The sequence below is a fragment of the Uloborus diversus genome, chromosome 4 (assembly GCF_026930045.1).
Source record: "Uloborus diversus isolate 005 chromosome 4, Udiv.v.3.1, whole genome shotgun sequence".
Lineage (NCBI taxonomy): Eukaryota > Metazoa > Arthropoda > Arachnida > Araneae > Uloboridae > Uloborus > Uloborus diversus.
The window spans coordinates 33,394,245-33,418,789 of NC_072734.1; positions in this window are offsets into that span (position 1 = coordinate 33,394,245).

Below are 24,545 nucleotides of genomic sequence, written 5' to 3' on the forward strand. Positions count from 1 at the left end.
TACCGAAACTAACACCTCCGTAGCACTAAACGAGCACTTTTATAGAAACTGTTTGTAGATAAAACAATAAAACCATTAAAAAAACACCGAGTAAGAATACATTGCCTTTTACTACACTACCAGACTACCAGAACTAATATGATATTAAAAAAAAAAAACTACAGTATTTATTAAATAGCAACAAATGAAACAATTCGAAAATAAAAAGTTACAAATTTAAATAAATAAGCGCTTCTGCACGACATAAAAGCAACATATCCACAAGCTTAAACCTCCATAGCATTCAATTTTTACGAAAAAGTTGTGGGAAAATGCACTCTATTTCCTTACAGTGAAGACAAACAATCCGAAAACGCAGTTATATTTTTTTACAAAAACAAACACAACTTTGCGTTCAAGACACAATAAATTTGGCTTCGAACTCTTGAGATATTGTTTTAAGTTACCGTGCAAATATCTATTCTTCAGTGAAACTTCGATTTTGAGGAAAAAAAAAAGAATCCAGCAATTCGAAAAGCATCAGAGTAAAATTTCTTCCTGACATATCTAAATAAAAACCGACGGCAAAGGACTTCGACTTAAACGAAAAATATCGACTCAGAATTTTAAACACCGAGATATGCTAGTTTTTGCGCCATTTTAAAATCAATGAGTAAAAGCATTGTGAATCGGGAATCAAGATTTCGATTTTGACATCTTGTTGACAGAACTACCGGTCGATATCGCTATTGTTGCCCTGTCTCCGGAGAAAATCATTTTCTAATGTTCTTTGAGAGGGTTTTTTCACAAAAACAAGTTTTCTGGAGACAAATATTGAAAAGAAGAAAAGGGCAACCCGTTACAGTTTTAAAAATCCTGAAAATGAAGTTTCCCGGCATAGTTTTTTGGAGGTTTTGAAGCGAAACTGTTTATGCGAGGGTTTTGAAGTTCTAATCTGCATGCTCTATCTAACTCTAAACCAAGATGTATTGAACCACAATTTTTTCACTCCATTTTCAGTTTATTTTAAGCGAGAAAAATTAATATTTAAATGAGTTTTGCTCAAAATAGCCATTTTTATCTTGTCTGAGAATTGAATTAGAGAAATGATATGTACTGTGTACAATAATAATAACAGTAAATGAGTTTAGAAATCGTCAAGGTCGACAAAATGCATTTATTTTCCAGCTTCAGCTTCATTACAAAAACGATCTAATGTTCCAGACACTGAAACTGAATGTTATTAAATATGTCTCTCAAGATTTTTTTCATTTTGAAGTTCAATGTAAATAATAAATCCTTCTCCATTACAACTAATGTTTAAAACAATCATTAAAATATTTAGTTTCAGAGCAACAGTTTAAAAATTGTATGCTGTTATAGAACCCCCCCCCCATCTAATTTTGACTAATTAGGAATGCAGAAAAACACTTTGGGGGTTAAAGTGTGATGCTATAGTTTCTTTTACAGAAACTGCTGATATGAGTTTTAAGCTGGGTTTCTAATTCATCAAATTAGTGAAAGGTGTATAATACACACTATTATAAGTAGGCTAAAGTCAACCAAATTTTATTTCCAATTTCGTCATCTTTACGCTTTTCTGATCCATCACTAGGAGTCGCCACCGGTAATCTTTTTCTAGTTGCGGTTAAGAGCACTATTCGTTTGAGGAAGTTTCATGAGTCCTGTCGTCTACGTTGAAGTTTTGGAGTATGTATTTCGATTTCTGAAAACTTGAGTTGTCGTAATACATTTAGTAAATGCTTTTTTTAATTTATTGAAATGTGTTTATATACTTGCATCTGACACATTTCTTTAGAGTAAGATGTAAACTGAATGATCTAATGTTTAATATCTGTTTCTAAAACTGCAGAAAGATTCTAACACAAATTTGAGAAAAGTAATCTTCAAGTTATATTGTTCACTAGTGGTACTCGCACGGCTTTGCCCGTAGTAGAAATTTAAAAGGTCATCTAATTCGCCTGTATATTTACAAATAATGGATGATGAATTTCTTGCCAATTTGCATTGTTGATTTTCTCGCCCATGGTCGGATATGGTAGTTCGCTCGTCCACGTTATTGTAATTTGTTACTCCACGTAGTGGTAGTTTGTTAGTTCACATTATGATAATTTGCTCAGTAAAATGTTCTTAAAATTGGAATAAAAAAAGAACAAAATCGAATTTTCGAAAAATTGCTTTGAGGTGCTCACCCCTATGCTACGAACTAATTTTGTACTAAATTTCATGAAAATCAGCCAAACGGACTAGGTGCTATGCGCGTAACAGACAGATATCCAGACTTTCAGCTTTATTATTAGTATAAAAAATATAATAAGTTTTACCTTCAATTCCGAACGTAAAAAAAAGAAAGAAAAAAGCTTTATTTACAGATGCTCCAGACATTTTTTGAATAATTTTGTGTTTTTAAAGTGCATCTGTTGCTACCGAGTTAACGTTTTTACCCTACTATGGCAAAACCAAAAACAAGGGTTATGATTTTAGTAGTCATTTTTAGCAGTTTTTGTTTACGTATGTCCCACCGTAGTGCCTAAACTATTCATCCAATTTTTATGAATAATGAGTCAATTAGTTCGTTGTTACAGCGTGGGTAACATGTGTTATATTTTAACCGATTTCAACAATAACAGGAGACGAATTTTTGATTTTTATGATTTTAGCAGTCTTTGTATTTACGAATGTTCTACCGTAGCGCCTAAACTATTTATCCGATTTTAATGTATAATGTGTCAATCATTTCGTTGGTATAGCTCGGGTAACATAATGGGATACATTTTAACCGACTTCAACAATAGCAGGAGACGAATTTTTGATTTTTGTGATTTTAGCAGTCTTTATTTACGCAGTGACGTTGCTAGGGAAGAGCGGAGGGGGCGGACCGCCCCCTCCGCCTCAGGGCGGCACTTTTTGGAGCGCGGCAAATTCACACTTTTGATGCGAAAAAATTTAACCCGTTTTCTGAATAAGTAAATCATGCTTTTGATTTTTTTTCTTTTGGAGTCAAAAAAAAGAAGTTTTTTAATTCTAAGATTATGGTACGAATATGATAAAAAAAATTACTTAAATACAAAACGCGTGTTGTTCTTGTGGACATCTCAACATTATATTGTTTGTTTTTCCACTGAAGCGAAACACTGAGGGCGGTGTCACACTTTTATCGGGAAGAACAACCGGAAAAGCCTTCCTATCCCTTCACGTCACCCAACAGCCCAAAAGTGAAATTTGAGGCCTTGAGTCTCTGAACATTTCCAAATGATAACGCCCAACCCATCGCTTTACATCTCATCTTTTAGCCTAATCTTGAGTTTTTAATATTTCAATACTAACGAATTCCTGAGGGCGGTCAAGCCCTGACCTTCCTTTAACGTGGTTAAAGACAGTCTAGTATGTTTATTAAGGGCATCGACTTTGAACTGTAAAATCGCCATCGCATCCAATGTCTCCAAAAATAGCTTAACATAGGATTTTTGAAACTTAAATTTCAGAAAAATTCTAAGGTAGAAACCCCAAATGCGCACGAACCTAGCGTCATCACATTTAGCTCCAGATTTCGTTTTTAGAGATTTCTTAGGGAAGACCGCAAAGCCTTCTTTTCTCAGTGATGAAGAGCTTAAAATGAGAAACAGTTTCGAAGAAGATTTCGGTTGGAAAACCGCCTTCCAATATCTCTCTCATGACGTTGTCCATCAAACAACGGCTAAAGTCACGTTTTTAGGACGTCATTTTCAAAAAGTTTTATAGGGAGACGGGAGAACCATCTGACTTCCCAGCATTTTTGGAAATAATTGGAATGTTATGCCGTTAAAGATAGCCTTCAATTTCGTTTTTAAAACTCCGGCATCGGAAAATTTCTCGAGAGCTCGCGTACGTCCCCTATTCTTTTTAACATCATCAAAGATAGACTAAAATTTATTACAAGTTTGAAAGTATTTCAGGAAGAAATCCAGTCTTTGTTGGAGTTAGGAGAGGCCCTTACATCACTAGATACAGCCTACATTTTACATGCTTTTCAGTTTAGCTGAAAAGCTTTCTGGACAGGGCCGCTGTCCAGAAAGCTTTTCCCGATGTCTTCACGTATCCAAAGATTGCCTAAAATTGCTTTTTAAGACTTCAATTTCGGATAATTTCCTTGCGAACTCCCAATTATCCTAACGTCACCAAGGGAAGCATTTTTTAAATTTGAAAAAAAATAAAATAAAATAAAAATCTGGAGGGAGCTAAACGCCTCTTTCTATAAACCGTTACAAAAAATTGCTTAAAATTCCGAATTCTGACTTAACTTTTAGAATTCTTCGGTGAAGCTCTGAATCCCTTTTTTTTCTTTTGCAAGAGAAATAAGAAGGGAAAAAATAATTTTATTTTTTTCTTCATTAAAATCGTATTAAAACACTTGTGATTCTTTGATATATTAACTATTTCCATCAAAAGGGCGGCAAATTGAGGAACCGCCCCGGCGGCAGAAAGCGTAGCTACGCCACTGTATCTACATATGTTCCACTATAGTGCCTAAAATACGAATCCCTTTTTTTATGATTAAGGTGTCAATCAATCACATTAATAATATTATAATTCAATTCAAATGCCGTTGCCGTGGGTTGTCAACTGCAGTTATGAATAAAAAAAATACTTGACAACGCATGACTACGGCATTTTGATTGAATTATAATGCTATTAATATAGAAATGACAGAGGATTTCAATATAACTAAATAAATCAGAATATCTAACTTATCAAATGCCTTGTTTTCATTACTAAAATTAAGCTGAAAATCTGTGTGTCTGGGTATCTGTGTCTCTGGATGTCTGTAACGCGCATAGCGCATAGACCGTTCAACCGATTTTCATGAACTTTGGCACAGAATTAGTTCGTAGCGTAGGGGGGAGCACATCAAAGCGATTTTTCGAAAATTCAATTTTATCATTTTTCTATTCCAATTTTAAGAATATTTTAACGAGCAAATTATCATAACATGGACGAACAAATTACCATAACGCGGGCGAGCAAATGAACATAGCAAATTAGCGAGAAATCCATTCTCAATTATTTTAAATATACAGGCGAACCAAATGACCTTTTAAGTTATTTCCACTGTGGGCAAAGTGGTGCGGGTACCTCTAGTACTCAAGAAGACGATGATATCAAACAGTAAAAATCATACCTTGTTTCTCACCTTTTAGAGTTTTTTGCTGTGGTCGAGTTTACGTTTTTTCTTATTTTTTTATTTTAATATTTTCCGGGAGGTTTTTTGTTCACTAGATCGCAGATGTAAAACAAAAAGGTAATAAACCTGAGAGTACTGATTTCAAGGACTTTATTTTGTACCTGGCATAAATTTAGTTTCAGAATGCGAAAACTAAAAAGGATGCCAAATATTTAAAGATATTGGCGTCATAGTCAGCATCATTTCATTCCTTTGCAATTTTGTAAATCCATTTTTGTCTTAGCTATAGTGATATTTGTAGATCAAAAGCAGTCAGACGTAGGAAGACAGCACACTAGACTACATCGCTTTTTTCGAGCAATGGCAACACGATTTAACGTAATATTAATAATAATAATAATAATAATAATAATAATAATAATAATAATAATAATAATAATAATAATAATAATAACACGAGGTTTTTTTACCGCCTATGTCCAGAATTTTCTCCGGTAATGTATCAATTTAGATTATCCTATGAAAGTGCATTCTTCTACATACATACAATTATGAAATATTTTTCAAAGTTAATCAAGCTATTCTGCATACCATAAATCGAATAAATCCTTCTAAACCCGAAACGTTTTTATAATGATGAAAAAAAAACACTCTGGTTGATTTTTATGAATTAAAAAACTAATTTTCGATATGTGAATACAAAGTAAAGTGTAACTGCATGTTATGAAATATGACTGAATTTCAATGAAGGAAGCACAATATTGTATTTATAACGGAAATATATTTCCTTAATATTTTGACGTCTACATTGTTTCTAAGAAATGACATTCTGTCATATTTTTTTCGATCTTTTATAATGCTGAATCAAATTGATTTTCTGTGAAGTTTATCCAACAGGAAGCAGAAAGTCATTGAAACGACCGTACTTTGTATTATTTTTAGTTTTTGAACAGAAAATGTTGTTGACCTTACTGGGTACGTATTGATCAATACAATTCGAATAAACTTCCCAGCAGCGTCCAAATCACAAAATCGAAAATCTTTAAGATTGAAGTAGCTCAAAGGTTATTGTGTAATATAATGGTTATTAAATTGAAAGGAATTTTCAATAAGTATTTTAATAACTGTTTGAAATAAGTACATTTTTAAATGCATTAATCTTGCAAAGATTTGTTTCTTTGATTTTGAGCCAAAAGGAAAAAATTACAGCAACGGAACTAGTGGACAGAAGCTGTTATTTCACGAAAGGTTATTGAATAACATCATTTTGTAATGTTATGCTGATATAACAAATCGAATAAAATTTCAGCTAATACAGTTAAATTTACCAATGTTATTTTTTACATGCTAAACAAGAGATTTATAACCTGCGGACAACATGTCTAAGCAATTTTTACGTGGTCGGCAAACAGTACAGTAAAACCTCGTTCATCCGGCCCCCATGTATCTGGATCTCCGAATGAAATTTCTGGAGTTTAAAACGTTTTTATTCACATAAATAACAGTTTTAAACTAGCTGCGTCGCACGGCTTTGCATGGTCTACATCGAAAATAAAAGTTATGTCAAGTGACGCGTGTTCATCAATCACGGTTAAACAAAAACAAAAACAAAAAAACACTACAATTTTGCGGCAGATTCCGGAAAAGTAACCAAAACGGAAACATTTTAAATTTCTCGATTACAGGAAAAGACTCGAAACAAAACCCAGAATTTTATTTGTAAATATTCGAGAAAAAAATGGCAACAGTCCTTTCTTCTCAATGATTTTCTTCACGCTACAAATTTCAATAAAAAGCATTGCTACGGAAAAATGAGATAAAGCACTGAATGATAATTTAAATAGGAGAAAGCATACAAAAAATTAGAGATTTAATGTTGAAACCTATCATAAATTATAGTTTTTAATTGATAACTCCGCTAAATATTATCAGAGGATTATGTTAAAAAGGCAAACATAAAGACGGGAAAATTACGAATTCATCGATACCTGTAAAGTATGTTTCGGCGTTACAGGGACTGCCCTTTTCAATGTAAAAAGTAATGAGCTTATTCATAAAAAGACATCCGACAAAAGCTTATTACCCAATAGATACCTGGTTTGATGGTCAGTTTACTGGCGTTCGGGAGAGGTAATTCGGAAAAAGATTGATAGATACATAGATAGATACATACGCTCAGTTTTTAATTATGTAAGATAATGATACTTGAAGGAAAAGTATGCCAAACGTTGCCTTTTTTTTACATTAAATGTATAACTGCCGTGATAACGCAATAAATTAGAGCAATCTAACAAGCGTCATGGCGAACTTCGGAGCGTCAGTTCGTCCAGTGTTGCCAGATGGTCAAATCCAGATTTCCCCAATTCCCTTCCAACTTTTCCCCAAAAAGCGATGTTTTCTACCAAAATTCCCCAAATGCAAAAATTATTTTTCCACTAATATTTTTATAAAATGATTCGACTTCCTCTAATATTTTTGTCTCTTGAATTTTTTTTCCCCAAATAGCCAAATTTTCTCACAAAATTCCCCAACTTTTTTTCTTCACATTTTTGCTTTTTTTTTTTTTGTCTTCTTTATCTTTATTTTTCTTTATCTTTACTAATAATAAAGCTGAAAGTCTCTCTGTCTGGATATCTCTCTGTCCGGATCTCTTTCTGTCTGTCAGTATCTCTAACGCGCATATAGCGCCAAGAACGTTCGGCTGATTTTTATGAAATTTGGCAAAGAATTAGTTTGTAGCATGGGGGTGTGCATCTTTAAGCGATTTTTTGAAAATTTGATTTTGTTCTTTTTCTATTCCAATTTTAAGAACATTTTCCCGAGCAAAACTATCATAAGATGGAGTAAATTACCAAGTTATCATAACGTGGAACCGTAAAGGGGACAAGTCAATTGGCGAGAAATTCATCATGCATTATTTGTAAATATACAGATGGATCAAAACACCTTTTAATTTTCTGCTACGGGCAAAGCCGTGAGAGTGCCACTAGTCATAAATAAAAGCGCCTGACCGAGAGATAAGAAATAACCTAATATTTGTTTTCTACTCGTATTTAGTACTCTGCTTTTGTATGTACATTTACACTATGATTTTTGTATACATTTATCCAAAAACACTCTTCATCACACTTATTTTTACCTGTTTCACGTATCAACTAGTTACTCACGCAGATCATTAATGCGAATTCTATAGCATAATATTCCACATAATGCTAAATGCGAATTCCATAAAGTTGAGCAAAGTTAACCCAACGCTGTTTGGTACGAACAATGTTCCCACTACTTTTTGACGCGAATTTAAACACGAAAAAAATCTTTTTTCCCGAGGTTTTTTTTTCCCCCAGGTTTTCCCCAAGGAAAAAAAATTTCCCCAAAGAATTCCCCTCAAAACCCATTTCTCCAAAATTTCCCCAGAGAGCACCAGATTTCCCCAAAATGGGGAAATTTCCCCCTATCTGGCAACACTGAGTCCGTCACCACTGCAGCTGAACTATAAATGATTGATCAAGTGTTTGGTTGAAAAATATAATTGATAAAGCTTGAATTGTGCGATAAAATCCTATGTATTTTATTTTTACACAGCATTGTTTTCTACTGTAATAAAGTACGTCTGCTTAGTTAAGGAATGGTTTTGCTTATTTTCCATACTACCCGGAATATATAGATTTCCATTAATCCGGATTGCCTTTTGTCCCAGTTAGTCCGGATAAACGGATCCGGATGTGGTGATTTACACATTTTGAACTTGTTCATGTTACAATTTTAAGTCTTTATGTTTAAATAGTTTAAATGTATAATTGGCTTTAATTGCTATTTTTATATTGTTGTTGTCACTGTAACTGGATTTTTTTCTGTTGTGTGCAGTACTCTTTAATAAATAAATACACAAATAAATAAATAAACGAGTTTCTACCGTAGCGAAATTTTATTTCTATTTTTTATAGTTGTTATTCAACTTATTAAACTTTGCTTGTTTTCCATACGACCCGGAATATTTGGATTTTCATTAATCCTAATTATTTTGGCCCCAGTTAGTTCGAATAAACGAATTTCTACCGTAGCGAAATTTTATCTGTATTTTTTATAGTTGTTATTCAATTTATTAAACTTAGCTTATTTTCCATACTACCCGGAATAATTGGATTTTCGTTAATCCGGATTGCTTTTGGTTCCAATTTGTGAGGATGAATGAGTTTCTACTGTAGCGAAATTTCATCTATTTTTTATAGTTGTTATTCAACTTATTAAAGAACGTTTGATTAATCATCTTTCACCCAATGTAAGTGTTGTAACATCTTATTTCCATCGTATAAGGTCCGCTGACGATTCGGAAATGGTAAAAAATAGTTAACCGTAATGAAAGGGTTAAGAACCATTGTCCTACACACTCAAAAAGTATACCTTAACAAAGTAAGCATGTATTGTCCGTTTTTCACTAGTTGAGACTTGGCCACGCCCCCAACACGTGGTATCGGAAGATTCTATATGCGTCTTTTGGGGATGAGGCTTCAGACCAACACCGAGAAAGGTTGCAATTGGCCATCGTTATCGCGCTGTAAGAAGACGACTGTTCTATAATTTTCTAAGAAATTACCTCCACCTTCTTTCCCGAAAAAAAGGTGTGCTACTAAGACAATTGTTCGACTTACAAGTATTTTCAGATTTGCAGTGTATTTCTATACGTTTTGGGTTAATTTATCATTGATTTTGCGAAGGAAATCCTAAACTTTCTGTCTTTCACGCTAAGTAAACATTTTCTGAAAACACGGTGAACAGTTGCAGGTGAAATTGGAAGGAAAATTTTTCCTTCTATTCTGCTGAAACTTTCACAGCTCTCAAACGTGGGTTTTTCATATGTATTCTAATTATAAATCTCTAATCGCATATTGTTAACTTTGCTGGTCAACCATTTCTCACCTTATTTTCGATCCGATTTTCTTCTTTAAAGCGTTTATTAAATATTATACAGTGCTTAGGGATAAATGAACTACTTTTGCAATATTTCGAATTGTTTTACTTCGAATATAATGAAGAATTAATGCGTTTTCGAATTGTGTTTGTTGTTACTTTGCGAATACGAGTCATTTTTAAAATAATACGTAGATTTGTAAAGTGAACAAGCAAAAATTAATGCCAAAATATTTTTTAACTATCACCGCATTGAAAAAATAACAAAAAAAAAAAAAGAAAAGAAAGAAAGAAAACGACAGACGATAACTTTAATTTCGAATTTTTCTGAAAATATTTCTCTGTCACCTCATTTTTGACCCATTTCAAACAGTCAATATTTTGTAAAAAAAAATGTTGAATTGATGTAATCATGTAGAGACAGTATGAAAAAGTATTGAACTACTATTTCGATTCCTAGGCACTTCACGTGGGTTTTAACGCATTTTCTAATTATAAATCTCTAATCGCATTTTGTTAACTTTGCTGGTCAACCATATCTCACCTTATTTTCGATCCAATTTTCTTCTTTAAAGCGTTTTTTTTTAAGTATTACACAGTAGTATGGGATAAATGAACTACTTTTGCAATATTTCGAACTGTTTTACTTCGCATATAATGAAGAATTAATACATTTTCGAATTGCGTTGAAAATAATACGTAGAATTTGTGAAGTAAGCAAGCAAAAATTAATACCAAACAATCTTTTAACCTCTGCATTGAAAAAATAATTAAAAAAAATAAAAGAAAACGACAGACGACAACTTTAATTTCGAATTTTTCTGAAAATATTTCTATGTCACCTCGTTTTTGACCCATTTCAAACAGTCGATATTTTGTATAAAAAAAAAAATGTTGGGTTGATGTAATATAGAGACAGTATGAAAAAGTATTGAACTACTATTTCAATTTCTAGGCACTTCATTTTTAACCACACACATTTAAAGCGTGCGAATAATTTTGGAAGCCACAGTAGGTGTTGCACTCTGTGTGACACATTTCAATACTTTAGTACTATTTTTTATTTATTTTTTTTTTCAATATAATTTTTATTCTTCAGAAATGAAAAAAGGAACAAAACAAAAGTTAAAGCTTTTCACATGCCAATATGGTTATCTACAGAATAATTGAATAAGTGCCTGAAACAACGTTTTATGTTACTCTTTTGACCTATTTATTTTTGTAAATACGAAAAAATATACATGCTTTTTTTATTCAAGTTTTTTCGATTACTCTAAAAGTAATTCAGTTCTTCCAGTACTTTTACGGAACAGCGTTACGTGTGGGGATCATAAAATAGGCAAAAGTTTGTTGCCCGTATTCTAATACAGATCCGAACAAGGACGGACATAAGGGAGGGGCGATGGGGCGACCGCCCCTTTCTTGAGTCGAGAAGCAGAACTCTTCCACGGCATGTCTTTGGTACTGAAGTTGAAAATTGTTTTAGCCTATCTTCAATAGTTTGACGAAGCTCTTGCTGTCTGGAAAATGAAAGTGTAGCACATATCTTATTTTTAACACATTACTGATAGAGATCTGAACTTTGTATAGGAAGCATTTCAAAGTTCCAAAAACTCAATTTTAGAAGATTTTAGATGATATTAAATAGGGTTATAGGGTTCAAGGGCTCTTCTCAGGAAAGTTTGGAAAATTGAAGTCCCCCCCCCCCAAAAAAAAGAGGAACTTTAATGGGACCCCTTTTGATGGCGTTAAGGTAAGGGATGGGGTTTGGTACATTCCTCCGCAATTTTGTAGAAAAGGAAGTCCCTCCCCTTCCCAAAATAACTGAAATGAGACGATCTTTCATGGTGTTTGGAAAAGGGGGGGGGGCAGAGGTTTGCGAATTTATAAAAGGGTAAGGGTGTGAAATCAATCGCCCCCTCCTTGAATAGTTTCTGGATCCGTCCTTGGCTCTGAATGTAAAATGCGTTATTTTTATCAAGAAACGTTGCTATAGTCAACCTATTCAGTTGTTCAACATATCCCACACTGGCAAGGAAACTGACTCAACCACAAGAAAAAAAAACAGCAATGGAGAAAATTAAGGTTTAAAGCAATAGTAATTTTAAGTGATTTAGTCTCAAACATTACAATATGCGCAGTCAACTTATTATGTGATGTTTATTAATTAGTTTTTGAAGTATAGATACATAATGCATACTTTAAGCTCGAAAAATATCCTTCCAAATTATGAAATTTTAATAATGTGTCATTATTGATGAAATCGTTTCTACGCCCCCCCCCCCCCCGCACCATTTAGGTGAGCTAACTTTGCGGTTTTTTAACCGACGAAAAAACGGAGGAAGTTCTCAATTCGACACGTATACATATTTTTTTTAATGTATGACCACGCATAACTTTTTACAGAACAGTCTGATTTTGATAATTCTTTTTTTATTGGAAAGGGTATACCCCGAAGGTGGTCCCATAAAAATTTTGAAAAAAAATTCCTACCCTAAGGGTGGGAAAAGGGGGTTGATTTGTTGTTCACTCACAGATTTTTAATGTATGACCACACATAACTTTTTACAAAATAGTCCGATTTTGAAAATTCTTTTTTTATTGGAAAGGTTATACCCTGAAGTTGGTTTCATATAAATTTGGAGAAAAAATTCCTACCCTAAGGGTGGGAAAAGGGGGAGATTGTTGTTCACTCACAGATTTTTTTTATATATGACCACACATAACTTTTTACAGAATAGTCTGATTTAGAATATTCTTTTTTTATTGGAAAGAGTATAGCCTGAAGTTGTTCCTATATAAATTTGAGGGGAAAAATCCTACCCTAAGGGTGGGGAAAGGGGGGCGATTAGTAGTTCACTCTAAGATTTTTTGATGCTGAATTGGGTATAACAAAAAAAAAAAAAAAAAAAAAACTCACGATGGATGAGATGCAGACTTGTATGTCTCTCGTGTGTACTGTCTTGAGCAGGTAAACGACAGTATCTGCAGAAATGAGTTTTCGAGATATTTGAAGAACTGTGCGCTGGATTCAGTACTATCAACTGGGAAATGTTGGAATTATATTTTTTTTTTTTAGCGGAAACCAAATAAGTTAGTTTGTACAACAAAGCTAACGTACAAACAATGATGACAAAATGCAAAAAAAAAAAAAAAAAAAAAAGATAAAATTGCAGTTATAGCCCTTTACCTGCACACGGCAGTGTAGACCTCTCAATCTCTGGTACTTGTGATTAGGGTTAGTTTTCAGTGCCAGTCGTCAAACATTTTTTATATTCAGGATTTGTATGAAAAAATAGGGCGAAGTTTAGTGATGGTGACGTACTATTTTTAACCGACGAAAAAACGGAGGAGGTTCTCAAATCGACACGTATTTTTTTTTTTTTTTTTTTTTTTTTTAATGTATGACCACACATAACTTTTTACAGAATAGTCCGATTTTGAATATTCTTTTTTTATTAGAAAGGGTATAGCCTGAAGTAATTCCCCTATAAATTTGAGGGAAAAATTCCTACCCTAAGGGGGGGGGGAGAGGGGGTGATTAGTTGTTCACTCCAAGATTTTTTGATTCTGAGTTGGGTATTACAAAAAAAAAAAAAAGCTCACAATGAATGAGCTTCAGACCTGTATGTCTCTCATGTGTACTGCCGTGGGCAGGTAAGCGGCAGTATCTGCAGAAATGAGTTTTCGAGATATTTGAAGAAATGTGTGTTGGATTCAGTAGTACTAACAATAAGAAAATGTTGGAGTTATATATTTTTTTCAGCGGAAACCAAATAAGTTAGTTTGTACAACAAAGCTAACGTACAATAGATGACAAAATGCAAAAAAAGAAAAAAAAAAAAAAGAAAGAAATGAAAAAAAAATGCAGTTACTGCCTTTGACCTGCCCACGGCAGTGTAGACCTCTCAATCTCTGGTATTTGTAATTAGGATTAGTTTTTTAACCGACGAAAAAACGGAGGAGGTTCTCAAGTCGACCCGTATATATAAGTTCTTTTTTTCATGTATGACCAGACATTACTTTTCACAGGTTCGTCCGATTTTGATAGTTCTTTTTCCATTGGAAAGAATTTTCCCAGAAGTTGTTGCCATATAAATTTAGAAAAAAAATTCCTATCCTAAAGGATGGAAAACAGGGGTGAGTTATTGTTCACTCACAGGTTTTTTACTTTTTTTCGTGTTAGACGACGCATAACTTTTACAGAATAGTCTAATTTCGATAGTTGTTTTTTTATTGGAAAGAGTACCTAGAATTTGGTCCCATGTAAATTTGGAAAAATTCCTTATCTAAAGGTGAGATATTAGGAGTGATTTATTGTTCGCTCACAGATTTTTTATTACTGAGTTGTGTATTACAAAAAAAAAAAAAAAAACAACTCACGATGAATGAGCTTTAGATTTGTCAGTCTCTTGATTTAGAGCTCTCAGTCTAAAGCTCGTTCATCGTGAGGTTTGTGTAGTAACTTATTTGGCTCTAGATCAGATAAAGCATGCAAGACAGTATAGTTATTTTTATTAACAGTTGACCGTTCAACAATTGGTTCTTCACTGTCATGAACATGTGCGGGTTCGTCAGCAATTTGTGTTATCGTAGAAATATCGATCACAGTAGGAAAATGCACACGAACATCTTTATACAGTGCATTATTCTTTAGGAGCCACTGCAATGCCACTTGAAGTTTACCTATATCAATTTAAAACTCCCTAGAATGTTCTAAATTTTCACGACTTTTTACTACGAGCACTAATCCAGTTTGATTAGGTGCAAGCGGAAGTTGTTCCGCCAGCTCGACCACATCCTGAGCAAAAAGGATTGCCTGCCCTTTGCACCAGTCTTGGCTCAAACGATTTTGAACTTTTATTATTTTAAGAAATGGCACTACTCTGCAAATAAAACGTTTCTCAATTTCCGATAACTCATCAATTTCTGTAGGTATTGCAGCTACCGACATTTTGTTCCAATAGGCCTGGGGTGGAGTTTTATGTTTTTTAATATTGTTTGAGCATCGTGAACAAGTAATTATATTACCTAAAGCTACCAGTTCGTTAGGCAAAATAGAGCCTAAATTTTTAGTTTGCAATTTCCTACGTTGCTGAGGATGCAATTTTTTTTTTTTTTTTTGCATATTGAACACGACAAGTCAGCATAAACATTAATTGATTTCTTAAAGTTTTCTGCGTTACACTGGTTTCTTTGCTCGCGAGCTGCTTGTCGCATGGCGCTCAGACGATTAGTTCTCTCCTCGGAAGATTCGTGAAGTACCACCATTGCTGAACGGTTGCGAGCAGCATCCAAACGCAGCATACGTTCGTCCTCAATTTTATTTGAAACTCGCTCTCTTATCAGATCTAAACGATGAGCGCGTTGCTCTTCACTCTCATTTGAAAGTCGCTCTCTTATCAGATCTAAATGAAGAGCGCGTTGCTCTTCACTCTCATTTGAAAGTCGCTCTCTTATCATATCTAAACGACGAGCGCGCTGCTTATCACCTTCTTGCAATAACCTATCGTTATTGTAGCTTCTCATTCTCGACAGTCTTTCCTCGCGCTGACCTAAACTCTCCTGTGAACGTGTTAATGTAATTCTCTTTCTGTTTGCTTCCAACCTTTTTTCTTTCTCATTAATAGATTCTTCTAAACATCTTTTCCTCATCCGAGCAGCATCTTTTGTAGGCCTACCCATGCTAGTATATAAAGCCTGCTTTTTTAAAATTATTTATGTAACACAACAGATAATTGTTAAAATACGATTATATATATATATATATATATATATATATATATATATATATATATATATATATATATATATGTATATACGAGGCATGTTTTTAAAGTAAGTACCGTTTTGATATAAAAAAAGAACGAGTACAGATAGAGCAAAGAAATTAATTGCACAAAAATCTACCATCCTTACGCTATTTTTTGACATTGCTCCCGTGATTTTCCAAGCATTTGTCATAGCGTGGTACAGGTTTTTGTATACCCATTCATAGAAAATTGCCGCCTGTGTAGTCAGCCATGAGGACTCTTACAGGGCTTTGGCTGGGGCGTTTTTGAACATCCTCTGGTCTGCCCTCACATCGCTCGCAACATCTTTCATTTGTTTCGGCATCTAAAGTCTTTCGTAGGTGGTCTGTGGCACAACAGCAATAATGAGCTCAGAGAACATGTTATCACATGGCTGACTACACAGGCGGCAATTTTCTATGAATAGGTATACAAAAACCTGTACCACGCTATGACAAATGCTTGGAAAATCACGGGAGCAATGTCAAAAAAATAGCGTAAGGATGGTAGATTTTTGTGCAATTAATTTCTTTGCTCTATCTGTACTCGTTCTTTTTACTTCCTTTTACAAAAAAGGAAGTATTGTATTCGCGAAAAAATTTTCACTCAAAAATCGCCCTTAATTTCCATTTTGCTCACCCCCAAATGAATGTTGAGTTTTTTTTTCGATTCGACCACATGCGGAAAAGTGCCTAAGAATGTATAGACACGCGAAATATCCATTTTGACCATCACCGAGGTAATTACAACGACTTTTCTCGTGACGTCTGTATGTATGTGCGTATGTGTGTATGTGCGTATGTGCGTATGTGCGTATGTGCGTATGTATCTCGCATAACTCAAAAATGGTATGTCCTAGAAAGTTGAAATTTGGTACATAGACTCGTAGTGGGGTCTAGTTGTGCACCTCCCCTTTTGGTTGCTTTCGGATGTTCCTAAGGGGGTCTTTTGCACCTTTTTGGGGGGAAATCATTGTTAATTTCGATGTAAACTCAAGTGGCGTTATAATTTGTCGGACACTTGGCGATATATCGCCAGTCTTTTGGTCGCCAAGTTTTGTCGCCAACTTGGCGACAAATTTGGCGGAGTTTTTTTTTTTTTTTTTTTGGTTTCAATTTGGCCATTGTTGGTGATATTTAGAGAATAAATATTGAATCACATTAAAATAGCGAATAATGGGGAAATGACATTAAATTGGAGTAAAAGGAAGTCATGTGATTCACACATCATTTTATATCAAAACGGTACTTACTTTAAAAACATGCCTCGTATGTATATATATATATATATATATATATATATATATATATATATATATATATATATATATATATATATATATATGTTAATAGCTAAAGTAAGGTAGGTAGCTATTTTAAAAGTAATCAAAAATATAAGCATACAGATTATAGCCACATTAGTAGCTTATAGCCACAAAAAATTATAAAATAAAAACTTTTTAACAAAAAAATTGAACCGCCGAAAAAACTGAAAAGCAAAAAGTAATAAACCATTTTAATTAAACCTTAATAACTCAGTTCTTAAATTAATGTAAGTATACCTAAGTAGTTTTGAGTCGGTGCCAAACAATAAATAAACAAAAATCCCTAAATTACCTAAATTTAAAGAAATAACCAAATAAAATTAGCAATGTAATGTGAAATGACCGGCGATAAACATAAATGTTTCAAAAAATGCTCCCTCCACACGCCATCATTAAATCATGAATACTAGTAGATCGTATACAACAAAAAGTACCTCTCGTTGGAGCTTTGAAACCTTTGGGACCTCGCACGAGAGAGGCAAACAACCAGTGAGAAAAATCTTCAGGATCATGTATGCAATTAACGGCTACAGTTGTTATGCCATACTTACGCTGAATAATACTATGACTCACAAAACCATTTATTTGAGCTTTTAACAAGATGAGAAATCCTTCTTCAGTATGATGAACAATGATATAAACATTTTGTCTGTTGTATATGAGGCAAAAGCTCAGTAGCAGCCAAATACTCGACACGTGCTTCTTCGAGACCACTCGACGACGTTCGGGTTTAACTTCGTGAACGCTCGACATTTTCCGGCGAAGGGGCGTGTCGCCATACGCCACCGCTGCGCCTCTCGCTTAACAAAAATAATTAATTTGCTTGTTTGGCACCGACTCAAAACTACTTAGGTATACTTACATTAATTTTAGAACTGAGTTATTAAGGTTAATTAAAAACTCTAAATTATTACAAAAATATATACTCAGGTATACTTACATCAGTTTAAGAACTTAGTTATTAAGGTTTAATTAAAATGGTTTATTATTTTTTGCTTTTCAGTTTTTTCGGCGGTTCAATTTTTTTGTTAAAAAGTTTTTATGTGTCGAGAAAAAGCACTAAATTTAGATTTTAAATCAATAGCCGGTACGGTTTTCCCAGATTTTGAATTGTGTCACTTTAATTGCCGGAGTCCGATATGATTCTTTATTAAAAACATACATGATCATAAACAAATTGTGACTAGAGCTATCCAGGAAGGAGGGGGGGGAGCCGGTCTTTTCCCTTAAAACAATTGTTATAGCGATTTTGGTGACTTAGAGCAAACCTAAGGAGTCGTTCACAAATGATGTCACGCTTGAAAGGGGTAGGGAGAGAGGGTTCGGGGTTCATGAACTTCGGACAGTTAGTCCCAAGGGGGAAGGAGGGGATTATAAGAAATATGACTTCACATATTTTGGTCCAAATAAAAGCGTTCGTTATAGCAATTTGTTCATCGAACATTGCGTTGGTGTAACGTCCTTTATGGACAATCCGTGTTTACGTTAGGCTACTGTGGACTGAAGTGTTATAACTAACTTCGTGTCTGCCTCCCCCCCCCCCAGAAACGAAGTTGGTTAAATCCCCCCCCCCCCTTGGCTTGAAAATACTCGCCCTGGGGGTAGTCGTCATCTCTTAAGCCGGACCCAACCGATGAAACTATAATTTTAAAACAGTATTCAAACCAAAGACACTTTTTATAACGCATCGCAAATTATTACATATTTCTAAACATTAATATTCATGCAATACTTAGAGAAATAGCCTTGATTTTAATAGTCAATTGCTTTAAATATTTCAGATTGATTTTTTATTGTTTTCTGAATTTACTATTATTTCTCACATGTAAATCCTTTTTGGAACAATTGCCCAGTCCCCGCCTTTGGTTCAACCAAGTTTTTTTTGGCGGGGGGGGAGAGGGGGGGGGGGCAACTTTTGTTCGAATAATGTTTTCATCATTTTTCAAAAATAACTGCTACTGTAGATCTACTGACTGTATATCCGCTCTATATGATCTGAAATTTTGTACAATCCATACAGATGCATCAAAAAGACCCAACCCGTAAGAGCTACTGAGTCACCTCCCCCCCCTCAAGAAAAGGGAGAGGGAGATGGAGAGAGATATTAAGTCTTCAAAACGAACGCAACCCTTAAGCATCTTAGTGCCACAGTCTGTGTGGCAATGAAGTTTTCCTGCCTCCCCCCCTTTTTTTTCATCAACGCACTTGCAATTTCGAATATAGGACGTTAGTGTTTAAAAGGATATCGTTCAAAATTCAGAAAGCCTATTCTTAATAGAAATGTTTCTTTCGGAAAACAAAATACCTTACTTTTTTTTGTAAATACAATATTTTTGTTCTGAAATTTTCAGTTTAAAAAGTATAGATTCCCCGTAGACGACAATTACGCGAAGCTAGAAACGAAAGGAAAGAACACAAAGACATTTTTAAAAATTTAAATGCCCGCCAAATTTAGGGTTGTCTCAATTGAAAGCGGTAGCGATCACCCCCGCGCTAAACTTAGCTTTGCTTTCGGGAAGGCGTTCCGAAGTCTCTTCTCCTCATGAACGCACAATAGTATATAGCACCAACACATTAGATGAACTCAGAATATATTTTGAAAAATCGTACATATGATTATTAAAGTTATTCATGTTCACACACAATTTAATTATCTCTGTAACGGTAAGTCATACGAATTGAAACTTATTTATTCGCCTCTGCTAACTAAAGACAGATCAAACACATGTAAAAATGACGCATTTTAATTTTAGCATTGAACCCGGTAAACCAATGAGCGCATTTTTTATGACGGTTTTATTTTTCAGTTTTACGTAAGAAGCATGTCTTCAAAAGAAAACACCTTTTGAGAAAAACCTAGTTATTACATGGTCAATACAGTAACTATGATGGTTACTTGTTCAATTGTACTATAGTTTATTGAAAGAGCGGTAGATGGAATACAAATGGATTATTTTGAAATTTTTGTTTTAAAAGTGCATTGAATAACTGTAGTCTTTTGATGCCTCTTCAAGGTTTGAATACAAAAATTTCACAGGATAAAATGTCTTATGTTCGATTTTTTTTTGGGGGGGGGGAGGAGTTTCTTTTTTACTAAATAGATTTTTGAGAATTGCACCAATGTTTTCGTGAAAAATATTTTAATATCTGTATATACTATTTTGAAAACGTTTTGTTAAGGAAATCACTTTAAACTTTGAAAAGTTTTTAAAATAAAAACATTAAAATATGGGTGTAATATAAACCTAGTCGAGATCTCTTATACTCGTAACTGTCTGTTAAAATATAATTAATATTTTAAAAGTTGTTAAGGGGACAGGTAGATCGGTTTCATAAACCGTTTCTCATTTTAGAAACCTATTTCTTTAATATGGTTAGTTAATTTTTATTTTTGTAATATTTTTTTTGTTTATGATTTTAGATATTATTTTACAATATACTAAGATTTCTTTCATGCTTTTTTTTTCTACTATTACAATAAAACAGGCTAAAAAATATCAGAAAAATGAGCTGGTGAAAGGATATATCCTTTTCCAATAGCTACAATAATTGGTAAACCTCATTGGCGAGACTTTAATCTGAAAATGACTACGCTCCACCGAATTTGCTAGGATTTTCAAAGAATCAATCCAGATTTCAGTTACATCAACTGAAGCCAGATTTGCATACGGCGGGAATTAAGTTTCTGAAGCGAGCTCACATTTATCTGTGTTACTCTCCCGTTTTGTAGATTGATTCACTTGAATCAAAGGCTTAGCCTCTTGTGATTTGAAGGATTTCCCTTGATAGGAAATACACCAGCACTCAGTATCATTTAATGATTCTGTTTCAGTGGACACATTCCGGCCGAAATTCCGATGCTTCCACACTTCAAAAGCCTTATTTGAATAGTTTAATGCAATCGGACCACTGTTCTGAATTTCCGAGTTTCGTTTTCAGAGAGTTTCTGACTTTAACTTTATTTGGGAAGTATACAACCTCACACGCTCTCCCTTTCTGTCTGTGTCTCTGAATTATTTGCCCGAAGTAACATTTGTAGTGAGGTAAAAATTGAACATATCTCTCTTGCATACATCGCTCTGAAGACGAATGTGGTTCAAATGGGCAATGAAGTCAAGCCATTAAAATTCAAATAAGTTTATTAACGAAATCTAAAGCTAATTAATATCGAAACATATTAAAACAAAAAGGGTTAGACATACGCCTCAACGAATACGGACGATCCTTTCACTTCCAAGGCAAACATGCTACAAAGGGGAGTGGCTTAAAATGACGTAATACAAAAAATAAAAGGAAAGCGAAACAAATCTTCTATGAAAAGAAACCAGAAGAAGTTTCGCTTCAACTCTTACCAGGCATATTATCAAATACAAAGTATTTCTTTGCCAATCATACGTGTGTATAAAACAAAAGAAATTTCAGAAATCCAAGTTTTTTTTATTCACGTTTTGACGAAGAAGCGAGTGATTCTTTTTCTAACTGAAATACAGTGTAACCCATATGTATCCAATATCTTAATTTATCTTTTTTCTAATAAATTCTACAACGAAAATGGAAAACACAAATTTATATTTAACAAATAATTAAACTCCGTTTTAACGAATTTCCACTAAAACTCTTAAACACTGCTAAAACGTTTCATTGCTTAATGTTTTCTTGGACTACAAAGAGGTGACGGTTTTCCAGGCTGAAGGGTGTGTCTACATTACATCCTTTAAACTGGAATGTCCAATAATCTCAATTTGGTAAAAAGTGAAGATGACTGGCTTTTGGACTATTCAATCGGAATGATAATTCACTAAATAGAAAGTATCGATTTTCTTATCAAAACCCCTATGGAGCACGATAATGACGTGAATGATCAAGAGAAATGCGAGAGATGAAAAAGTTAAATAGAGGGGAAAATATGTTGTTGTTGCTTGTCCCACTTGGCAGACAGAAACATCATACCAAGTCCATGAAGCCGTGCAAACAAAGTCCCTCCAAAACAGCAGAAGGGTCGGAATACAGCTGATTCAGGTCACAGCCGATAATAACCTCCAAAGCAAGTTGTCTAAGATACTCCGGGTGTTGGGAGCTCTTGTTGGTGTACGAGCACAAGTGAGGTTTGAAGAAAACTCGTTCATATAATGATGGGGCAGCATCTAGGCCACCAGTTAGTGAAACATATTCAACTTCATTAAAAAGGAAACCCTCGCTTTCAGCAAAGCTAAGTGGACTCTGTCTCTTAAGGCGTTGATTATTCTTCCAGTTTCGTACATAACTGGAGGTCCTGTTCTGGTCACCATAACTAACAAGCTTAGCAAAGTATTTAGCCAGGAAATATCTGCTTCGGAGTCCTAGAGGTTGTAGGTCAGCCTCATACAGAACAATATCCCTAGGGCAACTATTTCGGAGGCCAGTGATGATTCTTGCAGCAGAGAGCTGAACCCTTTCCAGTTTTTCAAGGTTACTGACAGAGGCAGCCCGATATACCTGAAATCCATATTCCAAAACGGGACGAATGAGCGCAGTATAACTGTTTCGAAATGTCTGAGCATCCGCTCCCCAGGTCCTGCCAGAGATTGTTGTTTGCCTCTCAGGACCAAATTATTTATGTGTGCATGACTGAGAATCTCCTGATCAAGGATATAACCCAAATATTTCGGATGCTTTTCGCATTTCAGCCGTTTTCCCAGCAGAAAAACTGACTAGGGAAAATATAGGTCCCGCTAACAGTACAGGTTGTAGAAATCAGGTGTTAATTTAATCACTTAATGTTTTCATTATAGCTTAAACACAGGTTAATAACACATAATACTGCAACTCCTTAAATACAGCCACCACATTTCGAAGAAAAATCACCGAGCAAATTTCTTTGTTTTTAAGGTATAAGTTTTCAAAATCGCGTCATGATATTCAGGTTTCATGACACGTTTTTTTTTCTTTAAAATAAGGAAAGAGAAATTCTTGATGTATTTTAAACTATTTTTTTTAGAGGATTCTGATCCATCTTGGCCTTTTAGTTTCGCTTGCAGAATTCAACAAATTTCAAGGGGAAAGAAAGAGATCTGCAATTGCCGGATTGAATTAACGGAAGAACATAAAACTCTTTTTTAAAATATATTATTCTTAAAATTTACTTTAGAAAGATTCAAAAATGTAATCCTAGTTTTGAGTATATGCAACAAGGTAAAATTCTATTTATTCTTTTTGAAATTAGTATGTTTTATCTTTCTGAAACATGTTCTTTAACGTAATATGCAAGCCACAGAAAGAATAAATGTCGAAGATGAACTCGCATTTTTGGCGAAATATACTTTCAGCCAAGAAAAATGCTTTTCAATTTTTCATGTGAAAATTAAGAAAGGAAGACATACTTGATTCTTTACCTGAAAAGTAGAAGCGTTACTAGCTGCAAAAATCAGAGAAGTTCAGAGAACGAAGTGAAAAATCCATCGTTAAGCCTTTTTAAATGCACATCATAAGAACCAGGACTAAATCAGGAAACCATATCTCATCCCACTAATTCTGTTAAGAATGGGATTTTTTGTTATCATTCTCAGGATTTAGAAATAGCTTTAACGGCATATTTAATTTGTCAACAAATAATTTTCTTGCATTTTAATGAAAAAACAGAAGAGAATCGTGTTCTTTGGAAAATTCATTAAGGCATGCCTTAAATTTTGCAGCGCATTCTTGGAGACTAGACCCTTTCTAATGTTCAATTTATTAAAATTAATATGTTTAAAAAGAAAAAAGGAATGTCAACAGCTTTTTAAAATAATTAATAATGTGTCTAACATCCAGCCCTTGGCTTTTTTTTTTTTTTTTTGAATTTTGACATCTTGAATTCAATTTATGTTTTTCGTAATCAAGAATTGCGATGGCACCCATTCATTGGGTTTCGTCGTTCTACAAATGGCTCATAATGTAATTATAACAGCAAAAAAGATCCTTCGAATCTAAGGTGTCAAAATTCAAAATAATGCCATTGAATGGATACTAGATTATAAAGGCTGGATGGAATGTTGTGAGCTGGATGCTAGATTTGTATTCTGGATGATAGAAACTGTGTGCTGAATGATAGATGATATGTGCTGGATGCTGTGTTTGTCTAAAGATTATTGTCTAAATTCTAGAGAGTAGTGTATAAAAAAATATCGGTTCTGGATGCCATGGACGAGAATGGACAGCTGCGTGGAGGCCAGTAAACCTTAAAAAGGATAAGACGTCAACAATGATAAAGTGAAAATATAAAACATCAGTGATTGCTCAAAATATTTGGTGAGTGAAAAAGTTCGAGCAGAGGTGCGTTTGTCTAAAGATTATTGTCTAAATTCTAGAGGGTAGTGTATAAAAAAATATCGGTTCTGGATGA